Here is a 15,192-nt window from a genome sequence, read left to right on the forward strand (position 1 = left end):
CCAGACTGGTCTCAAACTCCTGGGCTCAAGTGATCTTCCCACCTTGACATCCAAAACTGCTGGGATTATAGGTGTGAACCACTGTGCCCAGCCTGGAATATATTCCTAAAAATAGTTTTACTAGATCAAATGACATGATTATTTTTGTGATTCTGATAATGAAAGGTTTGAATAATTTCCTTTTCTGAAAAAATTCATGCATGTTACTATTGCTTCTTCAGGCCAAGTACAGTGGCTCATACTTGTAATCACAGAATCTTGGGAGGCTGAGGCAGGAGGATCACTTGAGCCCAGGAGTTCAAGACCAGCCTGGGCAATGTTGTGAGACCCCATTGCTATGAAAATTAAAATTTAGCCAGGTGTGGTGGTGGGAGAATCACTTGAGCCCAGGAGATGGAGGCTGCAGTGATCCAGCACGAATGACAGAGTGAGACCCTGTCTCAAAAAAAAAAAAAAAAAAGAAGTGACATAACAATATATATATTGCTTTGTCACTATTTTTTGTTACTGTTTCCTTCTAGTTATTTTCCAAGTGTTTCTTCTTGGGTAAATTACTTGTTCATCTGTATAAAGCTAAGGATTTGTTTAAAATATGAACATTTTAGCAGATGCTTATAATATGGAAAGGAATGTAATAGCAAATTTTAAAATTGTAAAATTAAGACAAGTCAGACCCTTAAAGAGTTAAAGTCGTTTTATTCAGAAGCCTTACTGAGGATTACAACCTGGGAGAGTTTCCTAGAGAATGTCTGTCATACTTCTCCAATACAGCACTTCAGTTCAGTTTTTAGACAAGCAGTGAAGATACAGTGTAAAAAAAATTGCAGTAAAGCTTGAGTGCAAGAGTACCTTTGGTTCCAGTTTGCAGGGGCATAATCTTGCAACACCTTGGCAGGCTTTGTCTTATGTGTCAGAAAAGGCAAGGTCCAAGGTCATTTATCTTTGAAGGAGTGTAGTATCTCAGGTGAGAGACTGGGGAGCTATGTGCTCTATCCTGTTTATCATCTTTAAGGCATTCTTTGGAGAGCTGCAAAATTATGCTGGCAAGCAAACATGGCTTCTTATGTTTGCTACTCTGTTTCACAAAAGCCAAAATCTAGTGCCCACGGGCATGTTTTAACATGAAATCTTTATTAACTATATCTTATAAATATTTATGAGGTAGTGTGTTGGAAAGGAGGTAGTGTTACTTATTTTTAAATAAACTAATTTTTGTTAGAAAAGGATTACATTTGCATAATATAAGGATAAAAACTCAAAGTGAAAAATAAAATCTTCCTCCTCTACTCAACCATGTCCTCCCCAATCCTGAATTCACTTCCCAGCAATCACCCCTGTTAAGTTTCTGCTTTTAGTTTAACCATACTTATCTACTTCAAGTTTTATCAAGTTTACACAAAATCTATTGATTTTCTACTATGAAAGATTAAGAATTTATCATGACCTACCTACCCCTCCACCTCTGGACTTATTTATAGTTTATATTTTTCTTCTTCTTCTTTTTTTTTTTTTCAGAGACAGGTCTAGCTTTGTCACCCAGGCTGAAGTGCAGTGGCACAATCATGGCTCACTGCTGCCTCAAACTCCTGGGCTCAAGTGATCCTTCCAACTCAGCCTCCTAAGTAGCTGGGACTACAGGTGTGTACCACCACACCCAGCTAATTTGTAATTTTTTTGTTAAGACAGAGTCTTACTATGTTGCCTGGGCTGGTCTCGAACTCCTGGTCCCAGCAATCCTGCCTCAGCCTCCTGAAGCACTGGGATTACAGGTGTGAGCCACTGTGTGTCGCTTTATTCACTTTAAACAATGTGTTTAAATGTTGCTTTATTCACTTTAAACAATGTATTTAAATGTTTAATTCTTCATTTATCAAATTTAACGTGGATTGAATAACCACAATGAAAGATAAGAATACTATCCTTCTTTCTACTTCTCTTCCATCTGCTTCTCAATTTTTCTTAGTTATATTAACATGTGTCTGAATAATATTTATGATATTTGTATTTCTCCCTTTCCATTTCTCCACTGAAGCAAGTAACAGCCTCTGAATTTTATCATATCAGGGAGGTATGGGACACAGATGAAAGCAGAATTAGTCTGTACAATTTTTCCTGGATTTTGTTTTCTGTAAAACTAAATTCACTGAGGAGTGCAGGATTGAATGGAGGCAGCGTGGTGACTGGGAGATACAGGAGGTGGGGAGAAGCTTCTCCCTAGAGATTCCATAAGGATGGGTGGTGGTGAAAAGGTATGCAGGATTCAAACATTGCTCCATGGTGGAGCTCCAAGGAGGAGGCTCAGAAGGGTTAGATGTGTCAGATATCTGGGGAAGGAAGGACCCTAGCACAGGGTTCCCAAGCTTAGCTAAGACTCTCATGTCTCACATAGGGCCCCAAAAGTCCCAAAAGAGCAGACACTTGCAGCATGGGAAACAATCATTCATCAAGGCTCTGTTACCTGGGTATAGAGATCACTCATGATGGGAGGGTCTCCCTTTTCTCTGATGCTTTTGTAACTGTGTGCCATTGACCAGACCAAGGGAGGGCAGAGTAACCCCAGAAATGTCTGTAATTACATTTCCCATCAAGCAGGACCTATGAGGGAGGTATGGGGAGAAAGAGGATATTTCCTAGATGCAGAAATTAAGTTGAAGTATAAAAAATAAGGTGATATTTCTTGCATACTTGAATTTGTTGAGATTTTTCATGCGATTCTTTAATATAATTATTAAATATACTGTGATTTGGGTATTGTTATACCTGAAATTGAAAATCAATAGATAGCACTTATGATAATAAATAAATATTGTGATTGGACTAAGCTAGAAGGAAACTTAATCTTATGACGTTAAAACTTTGCTGCTGAGGCCGGGCGCGGTGGCTCAAGCCTGTAATCCCAGCACTTTGGGAGGCCGAGACGGGCGGATCACGAGGTCAGGAGATCGAGACCATCCTGGCTAATACGGTGAAACCCCGTCTCTACTAAAAAATACAAAAAACTAGCCGGGCGACGAGGCGGGCGCCTGTAGTCCCAGCTACTCGGGAGGCTGAGACAGGAGAATGGCGTGAACCCAGGAGGTGGAGCTTGCAGTGAGCTGAGAGCCGGCCACTGCACTCCAGCCTGGGCGGCAGAGCAAGACTCCGTCTCAAAAAAAAAAAAAAAAAAAAAAAAAAAAAAAAAAAAAAAAACTTTGCTGCTGAAATCTTTCCTTCATTTGTTTCTGGTTCTACTTAGCTGCCACCATAATTGCATAACCTGACACCTTAGATTCTTTCTTTTGCGCTGAAGAACTTCCTCAAGTCATGCTTTTTCATATAGGGAGCTTGAATGATAATTTCTTTTACTTCCCAAATGTCTTTGTTTGTCCTCATGCTTAGTTAATAATATTGCTGACTTCCAAAAATTTTTTCCTTAGACCTTTGAAGATATTACTTTTTTTTTTTTCCTATATTCTCACTTACTTTTTGCCCACTGCTGTAACATTGATTAAGGGGGGTTAATTGAAGTCTACCTCTAGGGTATTTCTAGTTCTCCTTGTAACTCCTACAGTTTTTGTTTTGAGTGTTGATGCTATGTTATTTGGTGTATAGATGTTACAACTTCATTATGACTATCTAGTTTAATGCTTTTTTCTTTTCTTTTCTTTCTTTCTTTCTTTTATTTATTTATTTATTTTTTGAGCTAGAGTCTCCCTCTGTTGCCCAGGCTGGAGTGCAGTGGTGGAATCTCAGCTCACTGCAACCTCGCCTCCTGGATTCAAGCAATTATCGTGCCTCAGCCTCCTGAGTAGCTGGGACTACAGGCCCACACCACCACACCTGGCTAATTTCTTGTATTTTTAGTAGAGACAGGGTTTCACCATGTTGGCCAAGCTAGTCTTGAATTCCTGACCTCAGGTGATCTGCCTGCCTTGGCCTCCCAAAGTGCTGGGATTACGGGTGTGAGCCACTGTGCCTGGCATCTAGTTTAATTCTTTTTTTTTTTTGGCCCAGATTCTGCAATTATTCCAAGTCTGGCTTTCATTTTTCTCTCAGGCCCCAATTCTCTCACCAGGAAGCATCTTTCATGAACTGATGGTTGATCCACAGCCCATTCCTCTCTTTGAATTTGCTGATGCTGAACCTGGAGCTTATCTGAGGCTTTCTTGAAAAGAACCTGGCTTGTCTTTGGTGTTCTGAGATGCAATTTTCTCTCTGTTGATTTTTCTGGAAATTCAAACCTATCTGTGTTTTGCTTTCCACATAGTTATCAACATTTCTGATATATTGATGATACTCTAATTGTTTTCCACTGTTATGTGTCTGTGCTTTAAAAAAAAAAAAAAACTGTCTTGGTTACTTAATGTGATTTTTAACCCTTAAAAAAGTGGAGATGTATACGTTCATTAACAATGCTGTGAAAGCATTTTCTTTCTCCTGAGGAACTTTCTCCTGAGGAAAAGTGAATTTCTTATCAGAATATCTGACTGGTCCTGTAATTTAAATTAAAAGAAAATTTTGGAGAAACAGCAAAACAAACAAGCAAAAACTGTCTTGAAGTTGCTGTGGGAGGTATAGAATTAATCATGTGCATATAGTCTATTGCAGCTTGACCTAGAACCTTTCCTATGAGAGATTCTTAATAATAAGCTCTGCATCTATAAGAATAAGACTTCATTTAGTGGCCCATCCATTTATTTCTTCCTTCTCTGGGTCTTCAACATGCATCGTATGTGCACACTAAATCATTTAATCATTTTTACACTTTTCCTTAATATTCATTAAACTGGCTGGGCGTAGTGGCTCACATCTGTAATCTTAGCACTTTGGGAGGCTGAGGCAGATGGATTACGAGGTCAGGAGATCAAGACCATCCTGGCTAACATGGTGAAACCCTGTCTCTACTAAAAAAAAAAATACAAAAAATTGGCCAGGCGTGGTAGTGGGCGCCTGTAGTCCCAGCTACTCGGAAGGCTGAGGCAGGAGAATCTCTTGAACTGGGGAGGCAGACGTTGCAGTGAGCCGCCAAGATCACGCCATTGCACTCCAGCCTATGTGAAAGAGCGAGACTCCATCTCAAAGAAAAAAAAAAAAAAAAAAAAAAAAATATATATATATATATATATTCATTAAGCTATCAATGCTTGGGGTCTCTTTTTTCCCTATCCTGAAAATGTAAAATACTGGAAAGACCTATTTAAATAATGTGTCCCTAATGAGCATTAAAAAATTTCAGTGTACAATTTAAGATATACTGTTATTGTTATGTAGCTGTTATAGGCCACCATAATTCTAAAGGGAATTACAGTAATTTATAGTCGGGATACAGTTTATAATAAAAATATATCAGTAAGTTCGAAGATTTGAATAAACTAGTTGCATGTAATTTTCCCCTCCCTCCCTCCCTCCCTCCCTTCTTTCTTTCTTTCTTTCTTTCTTGCTTTCTTGCTTGCTTTCTTTCTCTTTCTTTCCTTCCTTCAAGTTGGGGTTTCACCATGTTGTCCAGGCTGATCTTGAACTCCTGAGCTCAGGCAGTCCACTCACCTTGGCCTCCCAAAGTGATGGGACTACAGGCGTGAGCCAGCCCATCTGGCCTATTCTCATACTTTCTATACATTACCAGCCTCAAGACATTTTACAGCTAGTGGCTGATAATACTTGAAATATCTGCCAACCTAAAATGCAAGGAAAATTAACATAGGCTGTTGTATAGTAGACCATGATATATAAATGGAGACGCAAACCCAGTGCTGAAGCTGTGTCTAAAACAGAATAATAAGATACTCCTGGATTTCTGAAGCTATTTAACTATCCCATTCTCTTCACAAAGCAAAAAGGAAAATAACACTGACAGATGGTAGCCAGTGCTACAAAAGACAACAATACTGTCTATTCTAAACACATAAAAAGTAGTGATTTCACATTTTAAAAACACCAAGAACAGTTTTCTCCATTGCTTTTGACCAACTCCTTCTTAAGGTCCTCCTTCAAAGGACCCCCCTTGTCTGCCCTTCAGGGTGATACCCAAATTCCAGCTCATGGAAGGGCAGTAGTAATCTGGACTCCATCTTCCTCTTAAGCTTTATTTCCTAGTAGTTACTCTCCTGTTAGCCACGTTCTAACCACATTGAGCTGCTTTCTCTCTGCTTGTGGACAAGTCGTGTTTCCATTCCCCATACCTTTGTCATTATGTTCCTTCTGCTTGAAGAGTCATTCCTCACTCTTACTGCCTTACACGCACTTATTCTTTTTTCAAGACTGAATCCAAATAATGTCTTTTTGGGGAAAGTCTTACACAAAGAATCAACATTGACCTTTCTAGTGTTTATGAAATATGTTGTGCCTTTATTACCATTGGATTGTACCATATTTCAGAGATTAAAGTTGGCCTGCTGGGCCTGAACACCATGACTTTTACCAAAATCCAGTGTTTAAATAAAATTCATATTGATGCAGGATTTTTTACTCCTTAGCTCAGCTAGATCCAAGTTATTGTCTCATGACCAGGAAAAATTAGGCACGGGAACATCAAATAGTGAGTGGAATAGAATTTATTAAGCGAAAAGGAGAGCTCTCAGCAAAAAGGGGTCCTGAAAGCAGGTTGCTGGTTGTCTTCCTTCACAGTTGAGTACAGTTGCTTCTATATCTGCTGATGGGGCTGGGTTCCCTATTTACATAGGGCGCCAATTCCTGGTGGCTCCACCCCGTCTTTCCAGTGCGCACGCTGGTCCTTAGTCTGAGCTACTCCACATTGATTTATTTCCTTTCTACGGATGTGTTGAGGGATGGAATTTTTCATTGCAGGCTGTGGGGAAAAGAAAGATCAGACTATGTGGCCGGGCGTGGTGGCTCACGCCTGTAATCCCAGCACTTTGGGAGGCCGAGATGGGAGGATCACAAGGTCAGGAGACCGAGGCCATCCTGGCTAACACGGTGAAACCCCGTCTCTACTAAAAATACAAAAAATTAGCCGGGTGCAGTGGCGGGCGCCTGTAGTCCCAGCTACATGGGAGGCTGAGGCAGGAGAATGGTGTGAACCCGGGAGGCAGAGCTTGCAGTGAGCCAAGATCACGCCACTGCACTCCAGCCTGGGCCACAGAGCCAGACTCCATCTCAAAAAAAAAAAAAAGAAAGATCAGACTGTTACTATGTCTATATAGAAAGTAGACATAAGAGACTCCATTTTGTTCTGTGTTTGAGATGCTGTTAATCTGTGACCCTACCCCCAACCTTGTCCTTGCAAGAGATATGTGCTGTGGTGACTCAAGGTTTAAAGGATTTTGGGCTGTGCAGGGTGTGCTTTGTTAAAGAAGTGCCTGAAGGCAGCTTGCTGGTTAAAAGTCGCCACCATTCTCTTAATCTCAAGTACCCAGGGACAGTACACTGCCAAAGGTCGCAGGGACCTCTGCCTAGGAAAGTTAGGTATTGTCCAAGGTTTCTCCCCATGTGATAGTCTGAAATATGGCCTTGTGGGAAGGGAAAGACCTAATCCTCCCCCAGCCTGACACCCGTGAAGGGTCTGTGCTGAGGAGGACTATTATTAGAGAAAAGAAGGCTTCTTGGCAGTTGAGATAGAGAAAAGCATCCCTGCCCGTCCCTGGGCAATGGAACATCTTGGTGTAAAACCCGATTGTATATTCTGTTTACTGAGAAAGGAGAAAACCGCCTTAGGGTGAAAGGTGGGACTTCCTAGCGCAATGCTGCTCTTTATGCACTAAAAAGGTTTATGGAGATGTTTACATATGCATATCAAGGCACAGCACTTTTCCTTAAACTTATGTCACAGAGATCTTTATTCAATGTGTTACTGCTGACCTTCTCCCTACATGATCCTATTATCCTGCCCCTTCCCTTTTTCTAAGATGGTAAAGATAATGATCAATAAATACTGAGGGGACTCAGAGACCGGTGCTGGCATTGGTCCTCTGTATGCTGAGCACCGGTTCCCTGGGCCCACTTTTTCTTTCTCTATACTTTGTCTCTGTGTCTCATTTATTTTCTCAAGTCTCTCGTTCCACCTAAACGAGAAATGCCCACAGGTGTGGAGGGGCAGGTCACCCCTTCAGCGGGCATGTTTAAGCAAGCCCCCTGTGCACAATGACCTTGGCAGGTCGGGGGTTCTCCAGGGACCCTCCCTATCTGCCTAGGAGAGTTCTCTGCCTCCTGCTTATATCAGTATTCTCTTGTCAATGCCAGGCTGCAATCTTTTTTTCTTTATACGCTAAATATACAAGTAGAAAATTATATGATCAATTTAACTGTGAACATGTAATGTCATTATGTACATGATCTTAAATTATCCTTTTGGAAGATAAGTCTTTTTCTTTTTTAGTGGAAATATTAGGTCCTCTGTTTTCATTGTTAACCACATCAGAATCTGTATTATTACTTTTTATTTTGGAAATCTATTGCAGTACAGCAGGCTTACCATATGGTGGCACCCAAAAGCCCAGAAACCAACATCGTGCGGCCCAGTATTAGACATGTATTCAAAAATGTGGGCAGTCAGCTTTCTAGTAGGTAGCAACAGGAAATAAAGAGTCGTAAGACAGTCATCTTAAAAGGGTGCTGGAAATGTTCTACATTTTGATCTGGGTGGTGATTGCATAGGCATATATGTAAAAATTCATAAAGCTATATTCTTAAGATTTGTTCATTTTATTCTTTGTATGTTGCACAACAACAAAAAATTTAGGCCAGGTGCAATGGTTCACACCTGCAATCCCAGCAATTTGGGAGGCCAAGGTGGGCGGATCACTTGAGTCAGGAGTTTGAGACCAGCCTGGCCAACATGGTGAAACCCCGTCTCCACTAAAAATACAAAAATCAGCCAGGTGTGGTGGCGCCTGCCTGTAATCCCAGCTAGTTGGTAGGCTGAGGCACTAGAATCGCTTCAACCCGGGAGGTGGAGGTTGCAGTGAGCCGAGATCCTGCCACTGCAGTCCAGCCTGGGCAACAGAGCAAGACTCTGTCTCAAAAAAAAAAAAAAAAAAAAAAAAAAATTAAATGACTATAAATGAGAACCATTTTATATAAGCCATCTTAAATATTTCCCTATTATTGAAAACAATAACAATAAATCTTAGAGAGTACTAAATATTAGCAATTTTCCTGCATAGTGTGAAACTATTTTATGATAGTTATTTTATTATTTTATTTTTTCTTTTATTATTCCCATTTTACACATGATATAGTTATTTGGGCTTATTTCTATACATTTAAAACATTTAAAAAATTGTCAGTTTAAGTTAAAACTGTACCATCAGCAGCACAACAGTACAATGGATGAATAAATTATGGGCACAATCACGTATTGGAACAATATACAAAAGAAGAATTAAAGAACCACAGCTGTATGCATTGACATGGATAAACTCCCAGGCACGGTGGCCCATGCATGTAATCCCAACACTTTGGGTGGCTGACATGGGAGGATTGCTTGAGCCTGGGAGTTCAAGACCACCCTGGGCAACCTAGTGAGACCCTGTCTCTAAAAGAAAAAAAATTAGCCAGATGTGGTGGCATGTGCCTGTGGTTCCAGCTACTCTGCAGGTTGAGATGGTAGGATCACTTAAGCCTGGGAGGTTGAGGCTGCAGTAAACGGTAATCATACCGCAGTACTCCACGTCTCAAAAAAAAAAAAAAAAAAAAGGATACATTTTATAAACACAGTGAAAGAAACAAGTCACAAAGATCACTTACATAGAAACTTTTGTATAAAGTTCAAAAACAGTCAAAATAAACTATGTTGTTTATGGATGTATACATAGGTGGCAAACCTAAGAAACATCAGACAGAATGATTATCATAAAAGTCAGGATAGTGGTTACCCGTTGAGGGGAAGGAGAAGGATGCCACCCGAGGAGAGGAACACAGATAGCTTCGAAGGTACTGGCATAGTCCTACTATTACTATATTTCTGACTGGGTGCAGTGGCTTATGCCTGTAATCCCAGCACTTTGGGAGGCCAAGGCAGGTGAATCACGGGGTCAGGAGTTCGAGAACAGCCTGCCCAATATGGTGAAACCCCGTCTCTACTAAAAATACAAAAATTAGCTGGGCATGGCGGTGCATGCCTGTACTCCCAACTAGTCGGGAGGTGGAAGCGGAAGACTCACTTGAACCCAGGAGGTGGAGGTTGCAGTGAGCTGAGATCGTGCCATTACACTCCAGCCTGGGTGACAGAGTGAGACTCTGTCTCAAAAAAATAAATAAAAAATAAAATAAAAGTGTATATATATTTCTTAACCTGAGTGGTGGTTACACATGGTCTTACTTTATGAAAGAGGCAGATCTAAAAGTAAAATTCCAACAATCAGGTATTTTGTAGTCCAGAAAGTCCATGGTTTTACCCTTTAGCAAACTAAAAATTGTCACTGTGAGAGGTGAAGCCAGCTGGCCTTCTGGGTTGGGTGGGGACTTGGAGAACTTTTCTGTCTAGCTAAAGGATTGTAAATGCACCAATCAGCACGCTGTAAAAACGCACCAATCAGCACTCTGTGTCTAGCTAAAGTTTGTAAAGGCACCAATCAGCACTCTGCAAAAATGGACAAATCAGCACTCTGTAAAATGGACCAATCAGCAGGATGTGGGTGGGGCCAAATAAGGGAATAAAAGCGGGCCACCTGAGCCGGAAGCGGCAACCCACTGGGGTCACCTTCTATGCTGTGGAAGCTCTGTTCTTTTGCCCTCATAATAAATCTTGATGCTGCTCACTTTTTGGGTCTGCACTACCTTTATGAGCCATAACACTCACTGCAAATGTCTGCGGCTTCACTCCTGGAATCAGCAAGACCACGAACCTACCAGAAGGAAGAAACTCCAGACACATCTGAACATCTGAAGGAACAAACTCCGGACACACCATCTTTAAGAACTGTAACACTCACTGCGAGGGTCCGTGGCTTCCTTCTTGAAGTCAGTGAGACTGAGAACCCACTGGAAGGAACCAATTCCGGACACAACAGGCCCTTAGAATTATGTGTAAGGTTGCCAGATTTAGCACATAAAAATACAGAACTACAGCTCATAAATATTCAGGGCTGTGAGTTGAATGTTAACTTCAGATAAATAACAAGTTTCTAGTATAAGCATATCCCCATGCAATATCTGAGACATACTTATGATAAAAAACAAATCATTGTTTATCTGAAATTCACATGTACCTGGGCATCCTGTATTTTATCTGGTGACACTATTTATATGGCAAGTTGCACAAGCAGAAGCAGTTCACAGTGGCCCAGTGTAAGGAGTACCCAGAGGAGGCTGAAGGAAAGGGAAGAGGAGGAAGAAGAAAAATCTTAAAGTAAATTAGCCTGACCCTAAGTTCCTGTTTGAATAACGGTGTAAATGAATTTGCTGACGAGACGTGGCAGCTCATGCCTGTAATCCCAGCACTTTGGGAGGCCAAGGCAGGTAGATCACCTGAGGTCGTGAGTTCGAGACCAGCCTGACCAACATGGAGAAACCCTATCTCTACTAAAAATACAAAATTAGCAGGGTGTGGTGGTGCATGCCTGTAATCCCAGCTACTTGGGAGGCTGAGGCAGGAGAATTGCTTGAACTTAGGGGGCAGAGGTTGCAGTAAGCTGAGATTGTGCCATTGCACTCCAGCCTGGGCAAAAGAGTGAAACTCTGTCTCAAAAAAAAAAAAAAAAAAAAATAATTACTGAGTTCAACCATTATTGCAATAGTTTATGGGAATGAATCTCCATAATACATTGAATAATTTCTATCAACAAAAAGCAAATGTTTAAAAGAGCCATCAGTGTTTCTCCTTAAAAAAATATCTCTCACTGCATCAGCTTCTCTTCTATTTACTTTGGATGAAGATAGTATAGATGATAGTCTTGACAATACTCTTCTATAACTATTTTTTTTTCTAATTTGTAGCCAATGCTTAGAAGTGAAGTTGCAAGGTACGTTGTTTTGTTTTTCTTCTACTAATACATGTATTCTCCTGACCATGTACCAGGAACTGACTTAGGCCCAAAGGACAGGACAATGTATGATACTGACACAGTCCCTTCCTATGGAGCTCAGATTCTAGGCCTTAGAAGACTGTAACGTGTGTGTGTGTGTGTGTGTGTGTGTGTGTGTGTGTGTGATGCACTTGGTAAAGCATTATCTAGCAACAGTGAATATCTGTTGTTTGTTGCATAGCATCCCACCTTATTTTGGGAAACCATCCGGATCCCATTCTGTTACTTGGTTTGGGTGAAATTGACCCCAAATCAGTCACTACCATTGATGATGATTGATTCAAGAATGGTCATACAATCCAGTAAGAACTGACGAACACCTGGGAGCCCATAGAGACTTTTGGAAAAGAGAGGCATTCATTCTTGCCTTTGAGCTTTGCAAGATGGTAAAGCTTGGTAACAGTTGCCATGTAGCTAACTTGAGTGGAGTCATCCAAATAACCATGGCTGTCAGATACTCCCAGAGAGAACCATTCATATGTGCAAAGGATGAACTTAACACCCAGAAGAAGCATCCTAGTGACACACTGGGCAGCCCTGATTCAAGAGGAACCTGAAACTACTCACAGATTTCCTTTAAATTGAGCCAATAAATAATTCATTTCTTAGGGCAGTTTCAGTTTTCTGTCATTTGCAGCATAAAGATCTGGTGTATTAAAAGTCTAGGAGGAAATAAAAGATTTCTTTCCTATTCTCAACCTTCAGGATCATCTCCTAGAGATGATCACTGTTTCTTACAGACATATGTTTGCAAACATGTATCTAATGTATGCCTTTTAATGCAAATAGGATTGTATTAAATATATAGTTCCACCACTTGCTTTTTTAAAACTTATGTTGTATTATGGGCATCTTCCTTTGTCAACATATAGATCTACTACTTTTTCTTCATAGTTGCATAAAATTCTATAAATTAGATGTACCGTCGTCAATTTAATCTCTTCCGTTGATAGAAATTTAGTTTTTCCTCAATTTTTTACTTTGACAAACATTACCTTTGTACATATATCTTTGTGCATTTGTGCAGCTATAAAAGGAAAAAAATTCCTAAAAGTGAAAGTGCTCAAAGAGAATGTGCACTTAAAATTTTCAGCTTCCAGAATTATTACAGCAGTTTACACTCTTTTCAGAAACATGAAGCTATGTTTCCTCAGCACTGATAAAACTGATAAACTTTAGAAAAGTTTGCCAGTACGATAATGAAAAGCAGTATTGTTTTCTTGATTTGCATTTGTTTAGTGAGTGCATATATATATATACACACACACACACACGCAGACATACATGGAGAGACACATACATATTTAGGCTATTTTACAACTTCATTAACTTTTAATGTAAATTTTTTATTCATATCTTTAGCTGGTTTTTCTATTGGGTCATTTATCTTTTCCTTATTGATTTGTCTTTACATATTAAGAAAATAGATTCTTTTCTCATACATGTTTTGAATACTCTTCAGTTTTGTTGTTTGTCCTTTTGGTAATTTATTTCTGAATTTCTTTTTCTATTAAATGTTCCAAGTAGAGAGAAAACAGGAGAGGATTATATAATGAGCACTCATACAGCCACCACCTAGTTTTAACATGTTGTCATTTTGTAATATTTGCTTCAGCCTTTTTTTTAAAAAGAAAAAATGTTACAGATAAAACTGAAGTTCTTTCATACCCTCTCCAATTCCATTCCTTTCCACCCCTCACCAGAATAACTAGCATTCTGAAGGAAATGTGCCTGTGTTTTTGGAGACCCTTTATACCTCTCAAACCCCCATCACATGAACCAAATATTTAAATATTTTCCTTTGTCTTTCAGGAAAAAAAAAAAAAAAAAAAGAAAATGTTAAAAAGACAGAAATAGGCCGGGCGCGGTGGCTCAAGCCTGTAATCCCAGCACTTTGGGAGGCCGAGATGGGCGGATCATGAGGTCAGGAGATCGAGACCATCCTGGCTAACACGGTGAAACCCCGTCTCTACTAAAAAAAAAATACAAAAAACTAGCCGGGCGTGGTGGCGGGCGCCTGTAGTCCCAGCTACTCGGGAGGCTGAGGCAGGAGAATGGCGTGAACCCGGGAGGCGGAGCTTGCAGTGAGCTGAGATCCGGCCACTGCACTCCAGCCTGGGCGACAGAGCAAGACTCCATCTCAAAAAAAAAAAAAAAAAAAAAAAAAAAAAAAAAAAAAAAAGACAGAAATAACAATTGGGGCCAGGCGCAGTGGCTTACACCTGTAATCCCAGCAGTTTGGGAGGCCAAGGTGGGAGGATCACCTAAGGTCAGGAGTTCAAGACCAGCCTGACCAACATGGTGAAACCCTATCTTTACTAAAAAAATACAAAAATTCTTTCCCAGGTGGCTGCCGAAGATGGTAGAGGTGCAGGTCCTGGTGCTCGATGGTCGAGGCCATCTCCTGGGCCACCTGGCGGCCATCGTGGCTAAACAGGTACTGCTGGGCCGGAAGGTGGTGGTGGTACGCTGCGAAGGCATCAACATTTCTGGCAATTTCTACAGAAACAAGTTGAAGTACCTGGCTTTCTCTGCAAGCGGATGAACACCAACCCTTCCCGAGGCCTCTACCACTTCCGAGCCCCCAGCCGCATCTTGTGGCGGACCGAGCGAGGCATGCTGCTGCCTCACAAGACCAAGCGAGGCCAGGCTGCCCTGGACCGCCTCAAGGTGTTTAACGGCATCCCACCGCCCTACGACAAGAAAAAGCGGATGGTGGTTCCTGCTGCCCTCAAGGTCATGCGTCTGAAGCCTACAAGAAAGTTTGCCTATCTGGGGCGCCTGGCTAACGAGGCTGGCTGGAAGTACCAGGCAGTGACAGCCATCCTGGAGGAGAAGAGGAAAGAGAAAGTCAAGACCCACTACCGGAAGAAGAAACAGCTCATGAGGCTATGGAAACAGGCCGAGAAGAACGTGGAGAAGAAGATTGACAAATACACACAGGTCCTCAAGATCCACGGACTCCTGGTCTGAGCCCAATAAAGACTGTTAACTCCTTGTGCGTGGCCTGCCCTTCCTACATCGTCGCCCTGGAATGTGCGGGACCCAGGGGCAGCAGTAGTCCAGGTGCCACAGGCGGCCGGGGACATAGGAAGCTGGGAGCAAGGAAAGGGTCTTAGTCACTGCCTCCTGAGGTTGCTTGAAAGCAGAGAATTGTGCAGCTGTCATTTTTCTATGACCAATAGGAAGAGCAACCAGTTACTGTTAGCAAAAGGGAGCCAGAAGACGGGCT

At 41.3% G+C, this 15,192-nt stretch overlaps 1 pseudogene across 1 annotated transcript; it reads left to right on the plus strand.

Moving 5' to 3' along the window:
* Window positions 1-14,313: 14,313 nt before the first annotated feature.
* On the plus strand, window positions 14,314-14,957 carry LOC104669142 (annotated as a pseudogene). Its single transcript, XR_748945.2, has one exon. The product of XR_748945.2 is annotated as a 60S ribosomal protein L13a pseudogene (transcript).
* Window positions 14,958-15,192: the final 235 nt, after the last annotated feature.

This window comes from Rhinopithecus roxellana, chromosome 5, assembly GCF_007565055.1.
Source record: "Rhinopithecus roxellana isolate Shanxi Qingling chromosome 5, ASM756505v1, whole genome shotgun sequence".
Lineage (NCBI taxonomy): Eukaryota > Metazoa > Chordata > Mammalia > Primates > Cercopithecidae > Rhinopithecus > Rhinopithecus roxellana.